The 25,000-nt window shown below is 39.7% G+C and overlaps 1 protein-coding gene across 11 annotated transcripts in view; it reads right to left on the bottom strand.

The window, feature by feature from the left end:
* The window catches only part of LOC143024996 (transmembrane and coiled-coil domains protein 2-like), a 749,123-nt gene extending 725,261 nt beyond the window's left edge, over positions 1-23,862 (bottom strand). For all 11 annotated transcript variants that reach the window (XM_076184578.1, XM_076184576.1, XM_076184581.1 and 8 more), the window contains exon 1: positions 23,721-23,862. The gene's annotated coding sequence lies outside the window, so the exon portion shown is untranslated. The remainder of the gene's footprint in view (positions 1-23,720) is intronic.
* Between the last annotated feature and the right edge of the window lie 1,138 nt (positions 23,863-25,000).

Below are 25,000 nucleotides of genomic sequence, written 5' to 3'. Positions count from 1 at the left end.
TATATCGAGGAGGAGAAAAAAAAAAAAATATATATACATATATATATATATGTATATACATATATATACATATATATATATGTATATATGTGTGTGTGTGTGTGTGTGTGTGTGTGTGTGTGTGTGTGTGTGTGTAAAGACAGACAAATATGGAGGTGAGGTGGCAAAATGAAACGTTAAGGCTTTATGGAGCTTTATTCAGAACGAGACGTTTCGGCCTCTTTGGCCTTGAGGAAGGCCCAAGAGGTCGAAACGTCTGGTTCTGAATAAAGCTCCATACTCTAGCCTTAACGTTTCATTTTGCTACCTCACCTCCACACACACACACACACACACACACATATATATATATATATATATATATATATATATATATATACACACACACGAAACATAACCCTGAACTCACAATAAGTAAAACTGAACATGAGCCTTTTCCCAGCGATTTTATTCAGCAGGGGAAGCACTACCCCAATCTCGGGAAGAGAAAGACTAATCCCCTGGTCACACAAGCGGTTTCAACCGCCGCGGTTCAATAACAATATAACCCAATGGAGGCGTTCACACACAACAGCGTAGTTTTTCTCGTTTATGCAGTACCGCCGCGGTTTCGGCGCGGTTTAAGCCGCTAGTGTGAACAGGGCCTTAAAAGGTCATGAAACCATAAAGCAACGTCCGAACTTGGGGGTAGCAAAGTATTTGCAGGTACGGGTGTTCGAGGCGTTTTACATTTGTAGCGGAACACCTCAATATTTTGCGATCCGTTTTTGTTCTGTTAACTATATTTACATCGTCTATACTTCATTTTCTACGTCCGCTTCCTTCATCATCTTTTCTCCTTTCTTCCACAGATTGTGTTAGTTTTCCCATTTCATCATCTATGTTTAATTTTCGAATAAGAACTTTCCTGCAATTTGTTCACCATTGTTAGAATCTCCTTCCCATTGGTTTCACTAAAGTCAAATCTCACGCGTACGGACACAAGCACACACGAAAAGTATTTGTTTACATCAAATGTGTCTCGCCCCAAGTCGGGTCGACGACAACCCACGACCACAGACGCGGCATCAACTGCACTGGAAACGCTGTGAAAAAATAAAAACCAATTAAATCGCCACAGGAAACGTGGCATCCCATCAGATCAACAAATCACACCAAAAGTATTCTTTTGATCCAGAACATACAAGGGAAAGGTGGATTTTTGCATAAAACGAAGTGAGTAAGCAAAGCTTATGTAATTCCCTTGGATTGCATGAAAGCACGCATGCAGGCACCCACACACAGTGAGAAAAGACCCGATGATTGATGCGATTGCAAACTGGATACTCAAAGAATGTAGAAAACTATTGGTAAATGAGATTTAAAATCTAATTTATGCTCAGTGGAAGAAGGAAAAGTGCCGTGGGTTTGAAAAAAGGCTAATGTGGTTCCAATTTATGAAGGAGGAAAGAAGGGAAATCCAGTCATCTAGTGTCCTTGGCAGTTATTTATCTGAAATGGATATTTTTATTTTTCTGCAACAACATTTCCTCCAGGAATTTAATAAAAAAAAAAAAAAAGAAAAAAAAAAAAGAATGACGTAGCCAGGGTTCCGCTTACCAGAGTGAGCTCAACACATATTCAAATTAAAATGTATTTCAAGCGACAACTAATTTCAATGCTTTACGAAGAGAGAACAAATACTAAACTATGATACAATGTTAGATAAATATATTACATACATAATCAAATAATACCAACTTAATAAAAAAATAACATTTCATTCGAAAGAATTCTAAGGCCCTGTTCACATTAGCAGATTGAACCACGCGGAAAACAGGGCGGGGCCACATGATCTGGGAAAAACCTCGCGGTCGTGTGTGAACGCCTCCATTGATTCACATTTTAAGTAAACCGCCGCAGTTCAAACCGCTAGTGTGAACAGGTCCTAAACTGTGTACGAAGCGACCTACATCTACTTGACCACCATCATGGGTAAAATGGAAGAACTGCAAAAGACTGATGACCAATGTATTGGGAAAAGATGATGATCTTGTCGGATAACCAATCTGGTTTCAGAACAAGACCAAACGTTTCAAAACTGTTCAGGTCTTACACAAGAGCGACTGATGTGCTCTAGGAGAGACGGATGGGTGGACAGTGTATACCAGGATCTAGAGAAAGTGTCTGATAAACGAGCCTGCAGTAGTGTGTTCCCCATACAAAAAAGATGGATAGGTGGACAGTGTATAACTGGATCTAGTGAAAGTGTCTGATAAACTATCCTGCAGTGGTGTGTTCCCAATACAAAAAGATGGATGGATGGACAGTTTATACCTGGATCAGTGTGTTCACAACACAAAAAGAAAAAGAAAATAGAAGATTTTCAAAGACCAACATCCAAAATGGTTTCCAGGCTATTTGACAAAACACACGGATGGCTACATAAATTGCAAGTGTCGACATAAGGAAAGGGAGATATGTAGTACAGAATGATAAAATACTGTAGAATGAGATAATTGGACGTAATCGACAAAAAAGGCACAGAGAAACTGAAACAAATATTGTATTTGAAGAGGAAAGAGGAGAGGAAAAGTTCATATTACAAAATGATTAAAAAGAATGACAGAATTGAATAAAATCGACAAAAAGGCCTAGAAAAAAAAATTGCGTTTAAAGCGGGGAGAAAGGAAGAGTTGATATTGTAGAAAGGTTAAAAAGAATGAAAAGAACTGGACTTTCTCGACGAAAAAGAAACTGAAATACAAATTACACTCGAAGGGCCTTGTCCATACATCGGTTAGCAGATGAAAAACGAAATGGTAAAGACAGAGCAAAGTTGGATCGAAGGAAGGATGGACGGAATCCCTCGAGCATAAGTTACTTTGTACATTAAAATTAGGTAAATTACTCACAAAGCTCCAAAAAGTTAGAACCAATCTCTTCACTACACTGGAAGTAATTCCAACGAACACGCAACGGGGAAAAAACTGCCCACACAGAGTGTGTGTGTGTGTGTGTGTGTGTGTGTGTGTGTGTGTGTGTGTGTGTGTGTGCGCGCGCGCGCGTAAGTGCGTTTCTTATCGAAATAATTGCAATATCGGCGGCACACCTTTGATGTACCACCTGGTGATAATGTATGTATATATATATATATATGTATATATATATATATATATATATATATATACATATATAACAACTAACACCACAGTCGGACGAAAGAAAGAGTTGCGTAAGCGAAACTATATATTTCGATTGCTAACTCCAATCCTCTTTACAAACCATCCTTTTCATTCTTAACCACAGAATCAAACCACGAAGCCCACACTGTGATTACGAATCATATCGATTATTCGTAATTTGCATGAGGAAATGGTCATTGTTATGTCAACCGCATGATTCACCACGGTCTAGGATCACGTGTTGAATTTGTGATCGACAGTTATTACCCTCCCGGATGAGAGCTTAGAGCTCATATATGGGTAACCCTGCAACCTTACACACACACACACAAATGCCTTGCCCACTAGAGCTAGAGTACCGACTTCCAGCGTCGTAATGCTTTTTCAGCCCAGAGCGACAACTCGGACTCAGACCGCCGAGTTAGCAGTCGAGCGCGTTACCATTACACCAGTAACCCCAGGGATTTCGTTCACCTGATTAAGTGTAGGGAATTAGGTTAAATTAGGATGCCTTAATTTGCTCACCAATCCCAGTTTCACAACAAAATCATAAAAGTACGACAAAGAAATAGAAGGATTTTTTTCATAATTATATTTTTCCACATGGATGCTCGCTCGCCGAACGGATTAGAGCGTCGCTACTTGCAGCGGAGGTCGAGGTGACGGTAGTTCGAACCCTTGCCGCCAGCGAGTTGGACCAAGGGCATGGTGCACCAAATTCCAGGCTACAAAGTCCTCTGTAAGGGGTACCGCACTAGCCTCCTGATAGGGGGAGCCCGCGACGTTAAACAGTCATATAATCTCATGAATCAAGTGGATTCTCCTTCTCGGGAACAGTAACAAACATACATAAAACAAAGCAATAATAACATAGAATAAAAAGTAAATAAAATAGAATGAAATACAATCACATAACAAACAAACCGAATACAACTCTGAAATCAAGAACATATGGTCGGCTTCCATATATGACGTGTTGTTGGACTTTGATCTGCAGCTGCAGTGAACATGCTGTACACGTATTTGTATACACACGGATTCATGTACATAATGTGGTACACACGTGCGTACACACACACACACACACACACTACGCCAATGCCACTATTTCGTGTATGCAAATGAACATTCCTGTACGTACATTCAAACGCACGCACACACTAAATCTCTCGCGGTTATAAACGTACCCTAGACGATCAATATTATTGTGCAATATTCCGTATTGGACAATATCATTGACGGTGTAGGGATGGTATCTGATGTTTTGAATACATTGTGCCTTTCTTTGATGTCTTCAATATATTGTGCCATTCTTCAATACCATCGCTATACCGTCAATAATTTTGTTCAATACGGAATATTGTGCAATATGGATCATGTAGGGCAAGCTATACACAAACGCACGCACGCACAGACTTTTAATACTACATGCACTAGCGCACATACACACGCGCTTGCTTTATATTATATATAATATATATATATATATATATATATATATATATATATATATATATATATATATATATATATATATATATATAACTTATTTCTCCCCGCACTGTCTCTCTAACTCGTTCTTTCTCCGCATGTGGGATTGCATGGCCGTGACAGCCACCGATTCGCGAAGGACACTCGAGCGAACGAACGAACGAACGAACGAACGAGAGAGAGAGACAGGGACAATATTTTATCTGTACCTCTGTGTCTGTTATAAAAAGACAACAATACATAAATACATAAAGAAATCAATAAAAAAAATATCGCATACTATACACTGTCGACTCGTTGTTATTGTGCATTCAGCAGGCAAATTACTATACCTGGCTGATAAGGACAAGCCTACTCATATAGTGCAGTCTAATTAAAGTCACTTTTCATGAAGTATCGTCTATTGTCGTGTGGTATCATTGAGCTTATATGTACTTTTTGGGACTACGCATAAACACACACACACACACACACACACACACACACACACACATATATATATATATATTCGCTTAAGTCTATAGAAATACTTAATATTTTCATTCACTCCTGACATTAGATCGCTTTATTGTGTAGGGACTCTAAAGGGTGTTATATCCTAATTTACACTTAACAGTCTGTTGAACTGAATAAATATACAATTCATATCTTGGACAAACGCTCCATCCAGGATATAACGCGTTAAAATGAAAACATAATTGAGTCCAGATCAATGAGGACTTGCCGACATGACGTCACAGCCGAGCGTCGCTCACGCCAGCTTCCGTGGTTCATATCACCATCAATCACAAACGCACCAATGCACACGCAACCCTTATATCGCACAAATAAATGATTAAATTCATTAGCAAGAATAAACACGTAAATAAATATTAAATATAAACATATATCTATATATATGAATGCCAACTGACGACTGTTGTATAACCGTAATCTTAAACGAGTTTTCAAATTCTGACTTGGTAACTTGTACAAGTACTGACTGGGAGCGGGCAAAACTGACATAGATATCTTGATCTGAGGCAAGATTGCCATCACAACCATGGGAGCAAAATACGTATACAGTATATAAAAATACGACCTATCCGTGTGCGAATTCAAAACTAAGTTTATCGGATAAAGAAGACGGGATCTATAGTAATAATAAAAAAATCCCCATTATTGTAAAATCAACAAAATATTCCATATATGTATTGGAAATTTCAAAATTAATGAAATTCCTCATAGAACTATATACATGTGTACACGTACACACACACGTACACATACACACACACACAGTACATCCATACTGCTCACTTGTCACTTCACTCGGACCTCAAGCATTCACTTCCCTTGTTGGAGTACGGTAGTTGTTAGCGTCGAGGACTGGCCACGGGGGTGACCGGAGATGAAGCCCGGCTCAGGGTTTCGAAGTTTCACTTACATTACACTGTTTCCGCCCCACTTGAGCAAGGGGGTGGATGGTGTGTGTGTGTGTGTGTGTGTGTGTGTGGTCACAACATTACCTAATGACAAAAATAAACGAACTCTAAGCTCTCATCCGGGGGGCGCAATGGCTGTCGATCACGAGTCAAGCACGTCATCCCCATCACACGGCTGCCACCGATCAACCTGAACCTGGGAAGGGATTGGTACTTTGTCGACAATAACCAGAGCTTCTATCCACCCAGGAGATGGATTCCTAGAAGTGGTTTAAGGAGGAGTTTAAGCACAACGGATAATTAATCCAAGTTACTAAAACATCAACTACATTATACAAGCAGTCAATACCCCATGGGGGGGGATGAAACACGTGGCTATATATAATGCAAACACAACGTAAGACTTCATGAGCAACACAAGTCAACACTACTGGGAAAACAAACAAACACACACACACACACACACCACGACTCGGTGGCGCGGTTGATAGAGTACTGGACTGTCAGTTCGGAGGTGCGACAGTACCTGGTTCGAATCCAACTCAGGGCTGAAATTATTTCAGTATCGCTGCGCTTCGAGTCGTTACTCCAACTCTCGTGGGCGGGGAGTTGTGGTGTGTGTGTGCGTGTAAGGTCATAGCATTACCCATAGATCGGACATACGAGCTCTGAGCTCTCTTCCGGGAGGGAAATAGCTCTCGATGACGAGTCCAACACGCGATCCAAAGACCAAGGTGAATACACACACACACATACACACCCCTTGCAACGTCGCTTAGGTTCGAAGCAAAACAAACAAACGAAGAGGACTGAGGTGCGCGCACAGGCCAAAACGGGCCTTGATAATGCGTGCGTGCTGCACGTTCATGTACATCATTACGGTGTATGCATGCAGGTCGTGTGCGCGCAATACAAATATGCTGATAATGCATACCTGCTGTGTGTGTGTGCGTGCGTGTGTGTGTGTGCGTGTGTGTGCGTGTGTGTGTGTGTGAGAAAGAGAGAGAGAGAGAGAGAGAGAGATTGTCAACTGTGTACTGTAGCTGTGTAAGAGTATAATCTCTTTTCACTACTCTGAAAATGACTCCATATAGTCGAAACGTCAATTAACAATGGAAGACTTTGGTTGGCCTGACTTAGATCATCTTCCTGAAGCAAGATCTACTGTAAAAAATTGAGAACATTAGAAAGAAAAACAATGTGGGTAAGAATTCTGATGTGTTTAACTCAGTATATACGTGTATATATATATATATATATATATATATATATATATATATATAAATATATATATATTACAATGATATACAGAGCGGGGAATCTGTGAACTGTTACCACATGTAGTGTTAATCCTACATACACACAAATACACACACACAGACTTACACACACTGTATGGTCCCAGCAAGATCCATAGATCGGATCATGTATGAACACTGAGCTCTCGTCCGGGACGGTAATAGTTGTCGATCACAAGTCCAACACGTGATCCAAGAAAATGGTGAATCACACACACGTTCAGACATTCTGACCGGTTGACACGAGTGGGAAAAACACAGTGGTCTTAGTCTGGGGTTATTCCTGCTAGATGAAAAAAGCATACCTGCGAAACTAGTCAGGAATATACTCGGACTAAAACTCCTGTGTTTCCCATTCCCATTAAATTTATCCATTTATATACCAAGAGCACTCCCCTCCCCCCATAAGGGAGGTAGTCAAAGGCATATACCCACTCCCCCCACCACCCTTTCCTCGCTCTCATCTTAGCTCCTCATGGATGACGGGTCATCCATGTATCCCGACCATTGCCCTGGGTCAGGAGGAATGCAGCATGGCACAGTACACCCACAGCAGGGCCGCTTCACTTAATCGGCGACCCCTCCACCTCTCCGTCCCCTCATGCAGAACAAGACTGGGAGAAAATTCTTCCGGCTGCGCCAAAATATCATTCACATATAAACACTCCTTACCCCCTTCCCCCGCCCTTCCCTTCCTTGTATAACAGTATCATATATACACATCCACTCTCCACTCGTCCCTATCTCTTGCCCTCTCCCTTGCTCAACAAACATTCCCCTCTTTCTCAATGCCCCCTTCACCCCATCCATCCACCTCATCCTCGGTCGCCCCTCGTGTTCACTTCTTCCACCTCAGCCTTACACACTTCTTTTTACTAATCTTTCTTCATTCATTCTTTCCAAGTGTCCTAACCATCCCAATACTTTTTTATCAGCCCTATCTTTCATCTCCTTCTCCACTCTCTCCAGCCTAGTAACCTCTACCAAACTTCTCAAACATGTCATCACAAACACATTCAAACTTTTCATCTTCGCCTCTCTTAAATTCCAAGTCTCTGTCTCATACAAAGGCACAATCACTCTTTCATACAATCTCTTCGCATCCATTCCCAGGTGCCTATTTCTCATGACACGTTTTGATCCCTCAAGACATTTACCTCTACCTCCACTCCTCCCTTTCCTGCCACATGCGACTCCAAATACCTTAAGCTATCCACTTCCTCCAGCCTCTCTCCTTTAAGATTTACTTTCATCTCACTGCCATTCTCTCCCCTTGTATATCTCATCACCTTGATTTTACCCACATTTATCCCATACTCTCTCTCTCTCTCTCTCTCTCTATATATATATATATATATATATATATAGATATATATATATATATATATGTATATGTAAGCAAGGTAACCACTTAAGAAAATAAACGGAGCAGAGCGCTTTCGCATATTATATCTTCAGTGTAATTATACTGAAGATGTAATATATGAGAGCGCTCTGCCCCGTTTATTTTCTTAAATGGTTACCTTGCATTTATAAAACACACGTTCCTAGTGTTTTATTCCATACATACATACATACATATATATATATATATATATATATTATATATACGTGTGTATGTGTGTGTGTGTAAGTGTGTGTACAAAAATGGGGTGAATAAAGGAATTTACCTTTGCGAATATACAGAGCAGATGACGTGGGTTGGTTTTCTGCAGCTCTCCTCTACAACAAGATTGTATACTAAACTAAAAAATACACATACACACACGCATGCACTCAACAGGAGACGCTGTCATCACAGACATACGAAGCGTTCGTCAGTCTAGGATATCGAAAATCCGATACTTACGATTATCCGGGAAAAATCCGATTTCTTTCCCCGATACCCGATCCTCTTCAGTGTAAAAAATAAATAGGAAGATCGGATATTTTGGTTTTACTCTTGCACAAGACGTCACTCGAACGCTGCGTTTCGAAAAACAAACCATCAGTCTTTCGGCACTCGAGCCTCGGTTGAACGTATTTTCAGTATATCAGACGCTGTATTCAGTCAGCATAAGGCGCTTCGAATGTCTAAAACAGCGTTTCTCAACCTTTTTATCCTTGCGTAACCTTTAAAATAAATTGCATGTCTCAAGGAACCCCTGCGCAAAAAAAAAAAAAAAAAAAAAAAAAAAAAAATATATATATATATATATATATATATATAAATATATATTAATAAATATATATTTATATACCATATCTTCCTAATTTTATTTTCATCTTAATAATAGCGTAGATAGGATGATGTCTATATTACATTATTATTTGCTTGATTCTCACTTATCAGTTATTTGTCAATTTACTATTTTTTACTACTTACCAGTTTGTTTAGTATTTAACTATACCTATGCATTGATTTTATTTATTATTACTTATACTATTATATAATTTATCATTATTATAATTTTTTCGCATCCGACCTAGTTATGGACCAAAAGGTCTCCTGTTGGCATGCTCCACCTTTGTAATCCTTTGTAATGAAATGGGGGTTTTATCGAGTTTGCTACATTTCTCTGAAACACAAAGTACCTCTCAGGATCATAGAAGACACTTACATACATACATATACCAAGGCTTTTCCCCCCTTACAAGGGAGGTAGCCAAAAAGGAAAAGGCATAAAATCATTCCCACCCATTTCCATCCCTGAAAACACTCCACACCCCTCCACCCTCTCTCTCATCTTAGCACCTCCTGGATGTCGGGTCATCCCTGCACCTTGTCCACTTCCCTGGGTCAGAAGCAGTGTCGCAAGACACAGCACATCCACAGCAAGGCCGCTTCATTAAATCGGCGACCCCCTCTCCGTCCCCCCATGCATAAAGGAGAAGACGGGGAGAAATTCCTTCGGGCTGCGTCAAAATTTGTTCACACATACTACCTCACCCCCCATCCCCCCGTCCATTCCACCTCATGCATCACAGCATCATCTATATACAACCATTCTCCATTCACCCCTGTTTCTCTAACTCTCCTCTCCTTGATGAACTGACTTGAGAAAGAGAGGGAGAGAGACAGAGACAGACAGACAGAGAGAGAGAGAGAGAGAGAGAGAGAGAGAAAGAAAGAGAAAGAGAGAGAGAGAGAGAGAGAGAGAGAGGGGGGGGGCATGAACACATATTTTCGTCCCAGTGTTTAGACACTATTTATAAATAAACGTTACGCACAAGCTTCTTTCATCCCTAGATGAAGACAGCAAAGCATGAGCACACGTGCGTATTTTTTCCCGAAGAATGGCGTTGGTCCTAGCCACAGAAAGCCAAATATAGGCTTACAAATGGCGTATGTGTGTGTGTGTGGGGGGGAGGGGGAGTTGGGCTTCATCGAATATGCGAATTAGCCCACCTTCCCCAATGAGTGATCTTGCATTCGCGTGGTTATCTAATAGTTGAAGTATTACATATGACATACACTGATGTGTGTGTGTGTGTGTGTGTGTAAGTACGAACAGGTGTGTGGATACGTGTAATCGCTGCAGGTGTCCTGAGCGTAGGCGTGGCCTTGATATCGTGTACGCATGCCTGACCTGTATCCATATGAACGTTACCACGTTTGTGAGTCAGCGTCTTTTAAACCTGGACTTCCCCAGCGCGAAAATTTCCCTACGCGAAACTTCCCTTTACAAATAATAACCATAAACTCCATTCACCTCAACAAGTGTGATACTTCCTTCCAATATTTTATTTCTCAACTGATAACCCGCACAGCGAGGTGGCTAGGCGTGGGAGTGGTACGTTGTTAAGTACATCCCCACCCCACTCACTCCCGTCACTCGTGGGAAGATTGTACCTGAACACTTTCCCCCCATGATACTGCCCGTTCATCTCACGCACACACTTTCACTTATTCTCGTAGCATCACTCACCTACCTGTCATGTTAATTTATGCTTACCAACGCTCTGATATTACCGGGCTCATCTTTTTTCATGCATTTCTTATTTTTCGCTCACATAAACAGTGTAAAAAAAACGAGAACTCTAAAACAGCAAAGCATAACAGTGAACGATTTCTTCTCGTTTACATGAAAGAAACACAGGAATATCCTCGAGCAGGTCTTAGCTCATTCTTGAAATTAAGTCAACGCTCATACTACGTTTTGGTCAACACCATAAGCGTATTACTTCTCTCGGTGAGTTTGGAGTAAAAAATGCACATGTCTACGGCAAGTTTGTCTTATGGCAACAGTTTCCAACTTTTACTTCAACCAAATGCGGTCCTAGTCTTGCACATCCCCGACCACGACCGCTACTCCCATTAGCTTTATGTAACGCTGTTGATGTTTTGTTAGATGCTAACTGGTTTGTATATTTTATGTAGCTGTGTTGATAATGTTTTGTTAGAAGCTAACTGATTTGTATGTTTTATGTAACGCTATCGATAATGTCTTGTTAGATGTTAACTGGTTTGTATATTTTATACAATAAGTGAAAAGGAGAGCACGATGACCCAGAGTAGGAGATAGGGGGTCATAAGGTATGTGCAGTAATTGTGCCCAGTGCCTCAAATTACCTATTCGCCACCGCCACCCCTTCTCGCAAACGAGGTGGAGTGGAGCTGATGATGGGGAGAGCGGATGGATGAATGGAGGGAGGGGAGTGGAAACCACTGGTCGACGGATTGACTGCTTGGATAATGTGGTGATGAGTGACCGTGCAACTTTTAGGAAACTCGATAACTTGTCAGCAATAACCAGCGCTTCTATCTTTGGGGAAAATATCTTACCGATGAAGTCATAAACACAGACAAAGGGAAGATGAAAACAGGGGAACAGCAGAACGGAGAGACAGAAGTATTAAATTGACCGACATTCTTTTCTGAACGGAGATTAATTTTTAACTATTATTACGTGCTGTACTTTACATATGCTTTTATCCATAGATTAAAGGATGGGGTGAGGAGAGGAAACGATACATAAATAAAAAATAAATAAAATAACGCTACTTAAACATGGAAAATTAAAAACATTTAGACATGAAATAATCAAACAAGGAATATACAAAACAAACGTACACAATAGAAAAAAGAACAAGTAATATGCAAGAGGAACGTAAGAACACGAAATAAACCTATGAAAATTTAAAATGTAATAACGGTTTCTGTCGCCCGCTCAACTCAAGAATGTCCTACCCACAATGCCTCACTTGGGCTCCTTTTCGCGCGTGGCTCTACCAACCGTTGTGCCTTCCTCTTGTCATAATTATGTAATCTATGCCAACCTAGAAACCCGAAACACTGGCACCTCTGTAGCAATGGTACTGACTCGACCGCTGTTGTGGGAGGAAAGGGCCAAGAGTATCGATGCCTGTGATGTTAGGTAACACAGACCCCAAGTGTTTAGTATTTTTGCAGCAACAGCGACCTGCGTGCCATTTTTTTTTTTTTTTAATTCTTTTGCAATTGAAGAAGGGTGCTTGGCAAATCAACTCGAAAGAGTGAGAGAGAGAGAGAGGGGAGGGAAGAATGACTGAGTGTATCCCAATAACCCACTTTACATTTTTTTTCAGTCGAGCGCCAGACAATGTTACTTAACAGGGAAGGGGTGGAGTGGAAGAAAAGATTACTAAATACTCCTACGTTCTTTACCTCATTTTCAGTCTTCTAATCTCCATGTTGTATTGAGAGAGGATGCTTACAAAAACGAGAGAAAAAAGGGGAAAGCTTTACATATTTTCTGCTGGCTCAGGACGGAATATTTTACTTATTTATTTTATTTTCTTAAAGAGGGACACATCGTTGTTTAGTAGACTAGATTGGAATCACCGAGAACCAGCGACGGAGCTCAATTCCCTTGAGTAGAGCAAGTTAACTTTGTCAAACACTGTAGTAGTAGTACAGGGTCATAATGTACACTCCAGTCCTGCATACAATGACTAACGACTCGTACATTCGTTCTGATTGTCATCAAGCAATTTAATTTCACAGAGGCAACACCCTACCCGCCCTCTGCGCAGTCTATGTGTCAACGTTGGAAAAGCTGGGCGCGTTACCGAAAAATAGGGGGTGCATTTCTGTCAATGCGTTACCAATTTTAATTTCCTTAGAGCGGTCCGCATTGCTGCGCGCGCTCGAGCGTGTCTATATATATATATATATATATATATATATATATATATATATATATATATATATATATATATATATACATACACGCAGTAACGCGGACAACTCTAAGGAAATCAAAATCGATAACACATTACCTATCCGGCGGTAACGCACTACCTGTCCAGCGGTAACGCGCCCAGCTCTGAACGTTGGACATTTTTCGTCAATACTGATAATCTACAACTTGAAAATCTAACGAAGTTATAGATGACGACCGGCAAAGTTTCAAACATACCTACGATGTGATGCATGACGCCACATGCTCTATCAGCGTGCGTAAGAAACCAGAGGACAGAGAACTGACTGGTCTTGTCAAGGCAGTTGCGTTTGTGAAGCGATGCGAGTACAGGCCGACACTTGCTGAACTAAAACGACAGGAAAACAATACCAGCCCCTCCTACTCTCTCACTACCCCTCTCAGCAATGTTACTATGCGATGCACCATATTAGTTATACCACTGATAGATTTTTAATCAATCCAGCAACCGATAATACCACATATGCGAAATGACTGTGAAAATAATCCTAATAGTAATCTATTACCGTGTCGACCAGGTCCAAGAATCGGCTGGTCTTTCAACGTCGTCGTCGGCGATATAGTATACAGGGCCTGAAATGGCTCAACGCAACCGTCACGGGACTAGACCCACGAGCGTAAAATATCATAACTTCAGTTTCTACACTATTACATGTAGTCACATGCAAACAAAACAAAATTAAATGGTTTATACCGAAAACAAAATATCAGAGGTGGTCAAATTTTGTTGCAGTATCGAATGCATGCGAACGTGAGGGAAATTCAGGTCGTTTCAAACCGCAATCGAACAAAGGAACGGAACGGAAGAAGATGAATAACGCAATATAACCTCCCACCCCAAAACCGTTAACAACCTTCTCTCAAGTATGACAACACTTACTGTGAGGACTTTGCAATGTCGATGCAGAATAGAGCAGAAACACGCTTCGTATCGGTTTTTAAACCACGATTTATATGGCCATGTATTTATCCAATATTCTGTAACCGGTCTCCTTATGTCGAAACGTGTACAAAATACTGACGTTTATGAACTGACTGGGCAATACATAACGCAGTACTGTACATACAAGCACACGCACCTTTGCCTAATTTGATTATACCCTTTTTCGACTTTGTTTCCGGGGATAGAAACGCGGGTTAACGGCGACGAAATAATAAATATAAATGTGTGTGTGTGTGTCAGTTTAGCGTTGGAGTGTTGCATATCCGGCAGCACGACGAATATTACATGGCTGGCTCAATCCATATCCGGAGAAGCTATCTCGAAGTCACTCTCGTATCTAAACCAATAGCATAAACATAATATTATGATGGTTAAAAATCATACTCCAACTTACGCAATAACATGGGATGCAGGACAGGAGCAAGCCCCCATGCAGGTACCCTTCCCATCCCAACCAACTCTTAGTAGAACTTATTACCAAGCAAGCGTGTCACATGCCCATACAACCGGGATGGACGTTCACGAATTATGTAAGTAACAGGTTTTGACTGAGTCTGACGGAGTAGTTGTTGGTATGATGCATAATCAATCATTGTAGCAATACCATGTGATTCTCCGAGGGCACTTGGTACCAACGACATCGAGGCACTCCCATATCTCAAAGCCGTAAAACAGTTCAGAGAGCATAATCGACTTGAAGATTATACTAGTCCTCCTACATAGATATCAATAACGCTATATACTCTGGTGGACCAACCCCACAACACCTCGGGCAATACCAATCCTTCTAAGAGCTTCCTGACATTACCCATCACTATTATTCTCTACACTACCAAGACCATAATGCCTTCGAAAATATCCACGGACAGACTGAATTATTTAGTAAACCCCCACTCCCCGAATGCCTGGACCTTGGTCTATGAGACTTCGAGTCCCAGTGCCCTCGCCTCCCTGTGCAGCGACTCATGGTGTACAAGCAGAATCTCCAACGACGCTGGAAGGAGTACATCATCATCGGCAAAATCCAGGTCAGCGACTCTTGGGCCTGCCACTCCTGAATTAACAGGGAAAAACCCGGATATACCTTCTTCACACTTTATAGCACTTTCCCAGAGCACCATCCAGATTTCAGAGCTCCCCACGATACATTGAGATTTTGATATCAACATAGGCTGTAAGCCTGTCGAGGCTCACGTCGTCAATCCACAAGAACACGAACTAACAAGATCTCGTCAAGTGTTGATTTATCATGCGTGAACCCACAACCCAAGCCTCTGAAACTTTAACAGACGGGAACGAACCCGCGCCAACAACAAATGGGTTAAGCATTGAACAATGCTACTACGGTAGCGATTCCTACACTTTCCTGCCCCTTTTCCCCTTTCAGATAGGGGCCATAAGTCCCTTTTTCCGGTCAGAGGACGCGGTACAGGTCTGCCAAACAGCAGACAGCACCACATTCAACTTACGAATCATGGCCTCGCCTCCTATCATATAGTAAACCGGCGCTGACGTTGCAAACGCCGACTACCTTTCCATCCTTCAATATAAGCTTCGCTGACATCGTTCAGAAAAGACGGAGTTCCCTCTACCGCTGGATCGACAACTGCCACCCGGAAGTCAGTCTCCAGGCAACCAGCAACAGCCACCAGCTCGCACACACAAATCATTCAGATAGAAACGTCTAGTTGTCGTCGGGATGGTGTGAGAGTAGGGCAATGTAGAATGAGGTGCTCATTGTGTGGTGGCTGCATATGGGGTAGTTAGTCTGTACTCATGCCAATTGTGTTAATGCTGTCTTTAATTGGGGTGGTGATTTGAACCCAGACATGCAAGGAGTTCTTTTGATTTCATTTTTACTATCATATATTTTTTTGGGGGGTAGATTATTTCTTAATTGGGTTGATGTCTGGAGAAGCTTGGATAAGTACAGAGTTTTTTAGATTTACTGCAGTGCTTGTTTTGTGACTTGAGTATGGATACGTTTCTGTATAGATATGCTGTAGGGTGCTGTACATGTTTGAATGGTATATTGATTTTTAATCACATTCTCTGGGGGTGCTTTTGTGATATGGTGTGAAGGGTTCAAGGGTTCCTGCAGAGAACCATGTGTATCATTTTTATGTCCTTCTCTATGGGAAGGGTTCTGGATTTTGGGTGTAAATGTAATGTTGGGACTGTTTTAGTACAGCCATTTATTCTTCATGCAAGTGTTGTTTGTAAGATGTCTTTGTTTTATTCATTCTTAGGTATTGGTACCATGCTGTGAATGCACTGTTAAGTGTAAATCTTATGAGTTGCTTTTATGGTGATCACAGTTTCTTTCTGCTGTCCAAATCCTGCAACAGCTATGGTTCTTATATGTTCATTCTTTTCCACAGTCACGTCATAGATGAGTGGGCCCAGTATTTTAGGGTTCTTGCCCAATAGAAGAGTTTGGTCATTAAATCTGACTGTTGGTTGTTGGAACTCTGAATCATGGTAGTCAGTGGTAAGCAGGGACCTCTGAGGGCAAGCAGTCATTCTATTTTGCCTCGGCCATAGTTCTAGTTTGTTGAGTTAGATTTATGTTCCTAGCTACTATTTTATTGTTGCAGTGATGGATAGTGATATGTTTGGTGTGTTATGGGTTTGGTGTGGAGGGTCACTTGTGATTAGACCTGCATTTGATATATTATATTTACATATATATATATATATATATATATATATATTCACATAATTTGCTGTGTCATTGGAGAAGGTGGAGGGGGGCTTATGTGTCTAATTTTATCTTGGACATAATTTTCAGCAATTTCCCTATTTTCTAGTGTCATGGGTTTAATTTTGATTCGGAGGAACATTTCCTCACAATGGTGGGTTATCTAGATGTGTATTTACCTAGTTGTATTTTATGGGAAGGGGAGCTATGCTCGTGGTGTCCTGTCTTCATATCTCATTTTATTTAAACTATTAAGTGCACGTGTGTGTGTGTGTATATTTATATATATATATATATATATATATATATATATATATATATATATGCTTTATTCTTTCACATTTCTATGGTGATTTAATCTGAGTGGAGATCATAAATGGTTTCTCATGCTGTTTGTGGATGGAGTGAGGGTGAGCACACTTAATTGTTTGGGGAGGTTGCTTGTTGGTTGTGTTGAGGTTATCCTGTGGGGTGTTTGATGAAGATTAGTAGGTTTAGGTTTGGAGCTTGTGTGAGAGGCTATATGGGGTGATATGCATTCAGGTCATCTGGGGGTATTTGGTGTGTTATATCAGTGAGTGGTTGGCTGGGATGTAGAGACAAGACCATAACCAGGACTTGATATTTGGGAGGGAGGGGGGCTATTTCTACTGTAAAGGAGTTTTGTCTTTATACTTTTCCATCTATGTATATTTCTACTTGAAAATCTTGGATGTTTTCAATTATTTAAGCTTTACTATACAAAGCATGATTATATAAAGTATAATAGTTCTTCATAGCTATTATTATTTCAATAAATTTTCTTTGTACTTCTGGGGGGAGGGACTAAGTATTATTATTATTTTTATTAATTTTATCTTACTTATATCATAATTATATTTTTGTGGGGGTGATGGACTGAGCCCTCTCATGACTATAGGTCTAAAGGTGTTGATGTGGTAAGTGGTATGTAGATGTTTAAGATGTTGGAAGTTGTTTTCTTTATTTGTGCTTGGATGGTGATTATTTTTACAGTGGTGTTTGAGTGATTGATTTCCTTTCTCTCGGAGAAAGGTATACATTTGTGTATTCATCGTATGAGTCCAATTTTGTCCTGAGTTTCTTCTTTTATGATTAGAGCGTAATTCAAGAATGTACATACATATACCAAAGGGTTTTTCCCCCTACACAGGGGGTATCCAAAAAGAAAAAGGCAGAGAAACCACTCCCACCCATTCCATTACCTATATATTCCACTCCCCTCCACCCTCCCTCTTATCTTGGCACCTCCTGGATGACGGGTCATCACTGCATCCTGTTCACTGCCCTGGGTCAGAAGCAGTGTCATAAGACACAGCACATCCACAGCAAGGCCGCTTCATGCAGAAAAGGAGAATGTAGATACCGTAATTTAATTTATGGCAATAATTTGGTTTCCTGTGTGGATGTAATGGTGGGTTTGTGTAAGATCAGTTGCAACTCTCTGTACTTATGATACTGTTTATTCTTACTTTCAATATATTTAAGATGTGTCTGTTTTGTGATGAGGTGCTTCAGGATGTGGGTTTCAGTGTGTTGGTTGCAGGATCAGTTTGTTGTGTACTGGTTGATGTTAGAATGTTTGGTACATGCCAGATAGAGCTGTGATATTGGAAATCTGATAATTGAAAAAATTTCAACATTTTCAAAATTTTACTAATCTTTCCTGGTCCAAGTTATTTTTTTCCTCACATAAGATGCCCGAAAAGTTGGGAAATGTTTCCAAATGATACACAAGAATATAAACAAGCACAAACTTGACTAATTCCTGATTGATTGGGTCACATCTCTGGGTGGAGGTGGGGCTTGGTGAGTTGTGTTTGCGTGGCATGTTAGGAATGGCTCACATCATTCTCTCTCACCAGAGAGGCACCTCTATGGGCAGGCAAAAACCCATGACACCAAGAAATATCTAACTCTAAGTTTAAAGAAAACAGCCTATTTTTGACTGACAATCTTGAAGACAGACCATTTACTATCACCTCTACTATAATTTTTTCTTTTCTATCTTCTCATAAAGACATTTACATTTTTTTCTAAATCTTTCCTTATACAGGGATAAGGGGAGGAAGGAGGTGAAGGAAGAGGAGGAGGAGAAAGAGGAACAAAAGGAGAAGGAGGTGGCAGAGGAGGAGGAGGAGAAAGAGGAGGAAGGAAGTAATCACCAGATGTCAACTCCTCTTATGTGCAAAAGTGGAGGAGAAATAGCCAAAGTTGACAGAGAGATCTTGAGCTTGGTTCAGAGACCAGAGGTGAGGAAGTTGGATTTTGAAGGTTGTTCTTTCTCGTCTTACAAGACCATCACTAACAGATACTACCTATCACTAGTCCCATCTAACTATTGGGATGAGATAGCTGTACCATGCAGTACTTAAATGTTATGAGAAATGGCAAGGGCTTGTGGAAAAGGGAATGAAGAAACTTGGAAATTAAAGTAACAAAGAAATCTATACCTTTATGGAGACTCCTCAGATGTAGTGATTGAGTCCCATTAAGAAAATATACAAGAAATAGCAGGAACAAAGAAAGTGGCTATTAATAATGAAAAATAAGCCATTATAAGTCATGATGTAGTATGCTGTATTTCTTTTTCTTAAAAAATGGCATTAATACATGTCCTGAAGAATGTTTGGAGTACCACACACATGCCAAAGACCCTCACCCCCTTATAAGGGGAGTGGACAAGTCGAAGTATGCACCTACTTCCTACACAAAATCCTTTTGACACCATTCCCATGGATGAAGGGTCATCCCTTCCCCCTGCCATACTGCTTAGGTCAAGGTCAAGGGCAAGGCAGGAATACTAATTAAACATAAAAACATAATAATAGCATATAAATGCAGGAAATGTAAGGGAGGAGCCAATATGAAAGGTAGGACCACAGTCAACTTGAACACAGTGTGATGAGCTTACATAGATAACAAGTTGAGCTACTGTTTTAGAAAGGACTTCAAGAACCAGACTGCAACAAGAAAATGGATTTGTGCAAGTGAAAACACAGTATATGTTTGTAATATCAATCCATTTCTCCAGGAAATCCATGGCTCCCAGATTGGCCCGCAAGCAACCAACAAAGATGAAAAAGCCTTGATCAATATGTAAGCCACAATAAGCAAAATGGAAACTCATTTTGGGGGAGAGAATGAAAAAACAGTCGCATGATGATACAAATAAACTTGAGATAGCCAAAAACTGTATAAAAAATCTCAAGGATGAGAAAAAAAAGCATATATGAAAAACAGAAAGTAATCCTTGAGATCTGTTGCCCCAGGTCTCTCTTGTGTAGGAGACCCCTCCCTCTCAGGTAATGGCAACAGGTACCTGATTGGCCCATAGGGCACTCAAGGAAGAGATATTGTGTTGGTATCTGCATAAGTCTTGCATGGGGCAATGCAAAATGAGGCATTCCCTGTCTTCTGTGTGGTAATTGCATCTGGGGCAGGAATCAAAACATGTAATGTATGCAATGATGACAACATTGTACATAATCAAGAGAAACAAATGGTTGGAGAATTTTATAGGTGGAAAATAATTCTAAATTTGTGACAAATAGATTATCAAGACAAAGAGGATGATGAACAATATTGTATTCCCACTATTCAACATCAGTGGAGGGCACACACCTCAGGGTACACATTACTTCATTCACACACTGACTTCATTCCACATGGTTTCTCCGACCAAACCCCCATGCAGACATCCTTCCCATCCCAAACAACTCTTGGCAGGATTGGTTATTTTGCTCCAGACATAAGTCCTGTGAATGTTTCCTTCATCTTCTCCATCAAGGGCTGATTCCTGTGGAGATAATCCTGTAAGTGGGATCTGGGAATCATCCCACAGGCTATATAATCAGAGTTGATGTTAACAAATTATGATAGTAACAAAACTTGACTGAGCTTCAGGGAATAGTCCCAGGTTTCCAAGTCATACTGGAAATACCCGATAATTCTCTGAAGGCACTTGGTACCAAAGACACCGAGATGCCCCATAAGTTCATATCCCATAACCATATAGCAAGACAAAGAGCACAAGTGACTTCAACATTCAAATCTTAGTCCTCCTACAAACATACTAAGAACCTTAATATATTCTAGTTAAACAAGTCCAAAGCACCATGGGCTGAACTGAATGCTTTCCTAAGATCAATATATGCCACATGCAACCTCTGCTAAAACTCATGCTGTGCTTCAATAGACCATGAAGCTTTAGAATCTTAATCTGTTGTTGAATTAGCAGGCATGAACCTAGACAACTTAAAACTCTGTAACTTTAGTGCAGTGGTTCTCAAACTGTGTTCTGCGGAACCCCAGGGTTCCGTGAAGACCTTTCAAGGGTTCCATGGCAAAAAATAAAATCATTTATTTATTTGAACAGGAATGAATAAAAAGAAATATGAAAGTGACGAAATCTTTTACATTTGAGAAGAGAAAGAGGGAGAGAGACTGTACGAGTGTACGACTGTATACTGTGTGTGTTGGTGACGGTTAGTCTTAAATCTTTGTAAGTCTGTCAAAATATTTTTTCATTGGGGGTTCCAGTAAATGTGAAAGGGTTCCGTTAGATGGACAAGTTTGAGAACCACTGCTTTAGTGGATAGGAACAAACCCATGCCTGCAACAGATGGAAGAGCACCTTGCCTGTGAGTGATGTAATACTGTGGTAAGTTGCACTCCTACCAGTCCCCTTTCCCTGTATAGATAGGAATGACTAATCTCTTTTTCCAGCCAGAGGGAATGGTGCTGGAGTGCTAAATGGCCAACAGCACCACATGCAGTCCATGGATTATGGCACCAAGTCCATGCTGACATTGTAGATGCCAACTGCCTATCAACTTGTTCATAGCCTATCTCACAGAGGGCAGTTTAATTTATCAATGGACTGGCAACCACAGCCTGAATAATAGGGATTTGACAGACACACCGAATTCATTTGAACCCCAGACAAATATATAAATTAGAGATATATCAGATAATTGTAGTACCATAGTCCAAGAAAATGACAAGAGATAGAATATCCGAGATGTGAACCCCATGACTACTTGAAATGCTCAAAGCTGACTTATAGGGCACTACAAAGTTTGGAATATATATATATATATATATATATATATATACACATAGATATATATATATGATCATGAAGTGAAATTTTTGAATGATGAATATAAACTATGAAACAAGACATTAAATAACAACAAAGAAATGAAAAACAAGTTAGCAAGACTTTACTGAATATACATGCATCCTTGATGGAGGGAAGCAACAAAACTTCAACTTCAAGAAAGAAGGAGAACCAAAAACTAGTGACTGCTCCCCTCTTATCAATTTGTGTTATAGAAAACTGTCTGCCTTAAGTCCACACGGACAACAGTCCTGCATTTCCTCCCAAAGATCTATGGGATTTAAGTGGGACTATGTGCTTTAAGCTTTCTCAAGGCAACAATTATCATTATAGTATCATATTTACAGTCCTATATAATCATTTAGTAAATTGTCTTCCTAGAATAATTTTAAACTCTCCTTCCTGGCTGCTTTTCATTACTTCTTCCACAGTAAAACTGTTGACTTAATGCAACAATAAACCGCATTTGGGATTTCTCCTGAGTACAATTCATATATTACTTTAATCTTTTCAATCATCTGTCATAGTACAACACATAGTCTATGCGTTCCATTTTATTGAGTAATTGCAAGATCAACTGACATAGTGAGTTCACAATATAAAAGTTAAGATGAACAAATCTCAATGGATTCTTCTGATATGTATCTGCTATTATATAAAAAAGCATACACTGTAAATTACCAGTGCAATTTCAAACAGCTAAGATTATATATGAAGATCAATTCAATTGTATACTATCTATGTTCTCCCTCAGCTCAATTGTATACTTAGTATTTATGTGCTGTCTATGCAAGTCCATTTGATGCACATATAAAATGCAAAGATCCAATGAACCCCTTGTTCATATACACTGTGCCTGTGAATGTAAGAACACAATCGTATATGTCACACTACTATAAATGCCTTAATAAATTATGAATACAAGAAAATGTTGTTTTTGGTTAGCAAGAGACAACGCCAATTCCAGTTGTTGTGTACGTATATACCGGTAATCTTTAAAACAATTAACTCGTAATATGCTAATGACACCACTCAAAAACTATCTCATGAAACGAAAAAAATTTAATCTTGTTAATTCACATGAATCTTGGTTTGTTTCTGAATCCCAAATAATTCAGTCTTTAAATATTCCTTGCTACATATTTGGGTTTAAAATCACTGTACACGAAACATAGATATCATTATTCCTTAATAATTTCTGCAATGAATTAGGTACATAAATCATGCAAATGTAATATTTTGACAGGTGTATCTGGACAAAGCAAGTGCAGCTTTGAACAGCTGATTTGAACAGACCTAGACAACTGTAGCAGTCGAAATCAAGACAGTACACAATACTTTGTCATCTCAAACTCTAACCTTCATACAACTTACCTTGCACGACTTTCTGGAGATATTCTATACCTAATAATCCACCCTTCCTATTCAGATTCTATAGTAAAGGCTTTAATATTCACCCAAATATTTACAATTTGCACTTTACTGAGACACTACCTTCCCCTTCACACCACAACAAATGACTGAGGACAACAATATAAATACTAAACACCTTCGTACGGTGAACCAAACCCCCTTTTAACAAAATCGCATCGCAAATGTGGTACCATAAACACGCTTAGGTATGCTACATAGAGAGTTCAAGTGTATAACTTCTCCTTGCTGATTTAAAATGAATAGTTTCTTTTAGATATTAATTTGATATTTTTCAACTTGTCACATTATGTTCTGGTAAATTATGTTGATTTTAATTAAGTACCAACTGATACTAGTAAATTATAAAAACCAAAACTATTATTTATCTTATTCAACTACATGAAAATAAATTGTACATAGTAAATGATTGTAAGTATCTCGACCAGCAGAAATTGTTTTGAAACAGCTGATCGATTGAAAACTTCGCAAGGAGAATTTCAAATCTGCACAGTTATGCAAGTGTGTGCTTGTGTTTTATATATGTTTCTATTTAATTGTATTTGGATATATATATATATATATATAATATATATATATATATATATATATATATATATATATATATATATATACATAGACAAACTACGTTGAATACGAATTCTCAGTTTGTATTCATGAGAGTCTGCGCTATATAAACAAGCGTGTGTGTGTGTGGAATTGAAAACGACAACATTATTATAGTAATAATTTTTTTTAGTATTCTCGATTCTTCTAATGATGAGAAAGCTAAAAATATATAACTACAAAAATACTGTCGTTTTCAACTCAACATGTCTTACAGAAAATCTCTCCCTTCTTTTGCATAAACACACACACACACACACACACACACTCTCTCTCTCGTGGCGCAGTTGGTAGAGTTCCCGGCTGCCACTACGGAGGTCGGGGTTCGAATCCCGCCCAGGGCTGAAATAATTTTAGTATAGCTGCGCTGCGGGTTGTTACTCCAACTCTCGTGGGCGGGGAGTTGGGTGTGTGCGTGCGTGTAAGGTCACAGCATTACCCATATACGAGCTCTGAGCTCTGAGCTCTTTCGGTAGGGGAATAGCTGTCGATCACGAATCCAACACGTGATCCAAAGACCATGGTGAATCATACTCGCGCGCGCGCGCACACACACACACACACACATACATATATATATATATATATATATATATATATATATATATATATATATA

This window comes from Oratosquilla oratoria, chromosome 4, assembly GCF_046742065.1.
Source record: "Oratosquilla oratoria isolate Oo_2021 chromosome 4, ASM4674206v1, whole genome shotgun sequence".
In the NCBI taxonomy this organism is placed as follows: domain Eukaryota; kingdom Metazoa; phylum Arthropoda; class Malacostraca; order Stomatopoda; family Squillidae; genus Oratosquilla; species Oratosquilla oratoria.
This window is presented reverse-complemented; position numbering and strand designations above follow the sequence as displayed.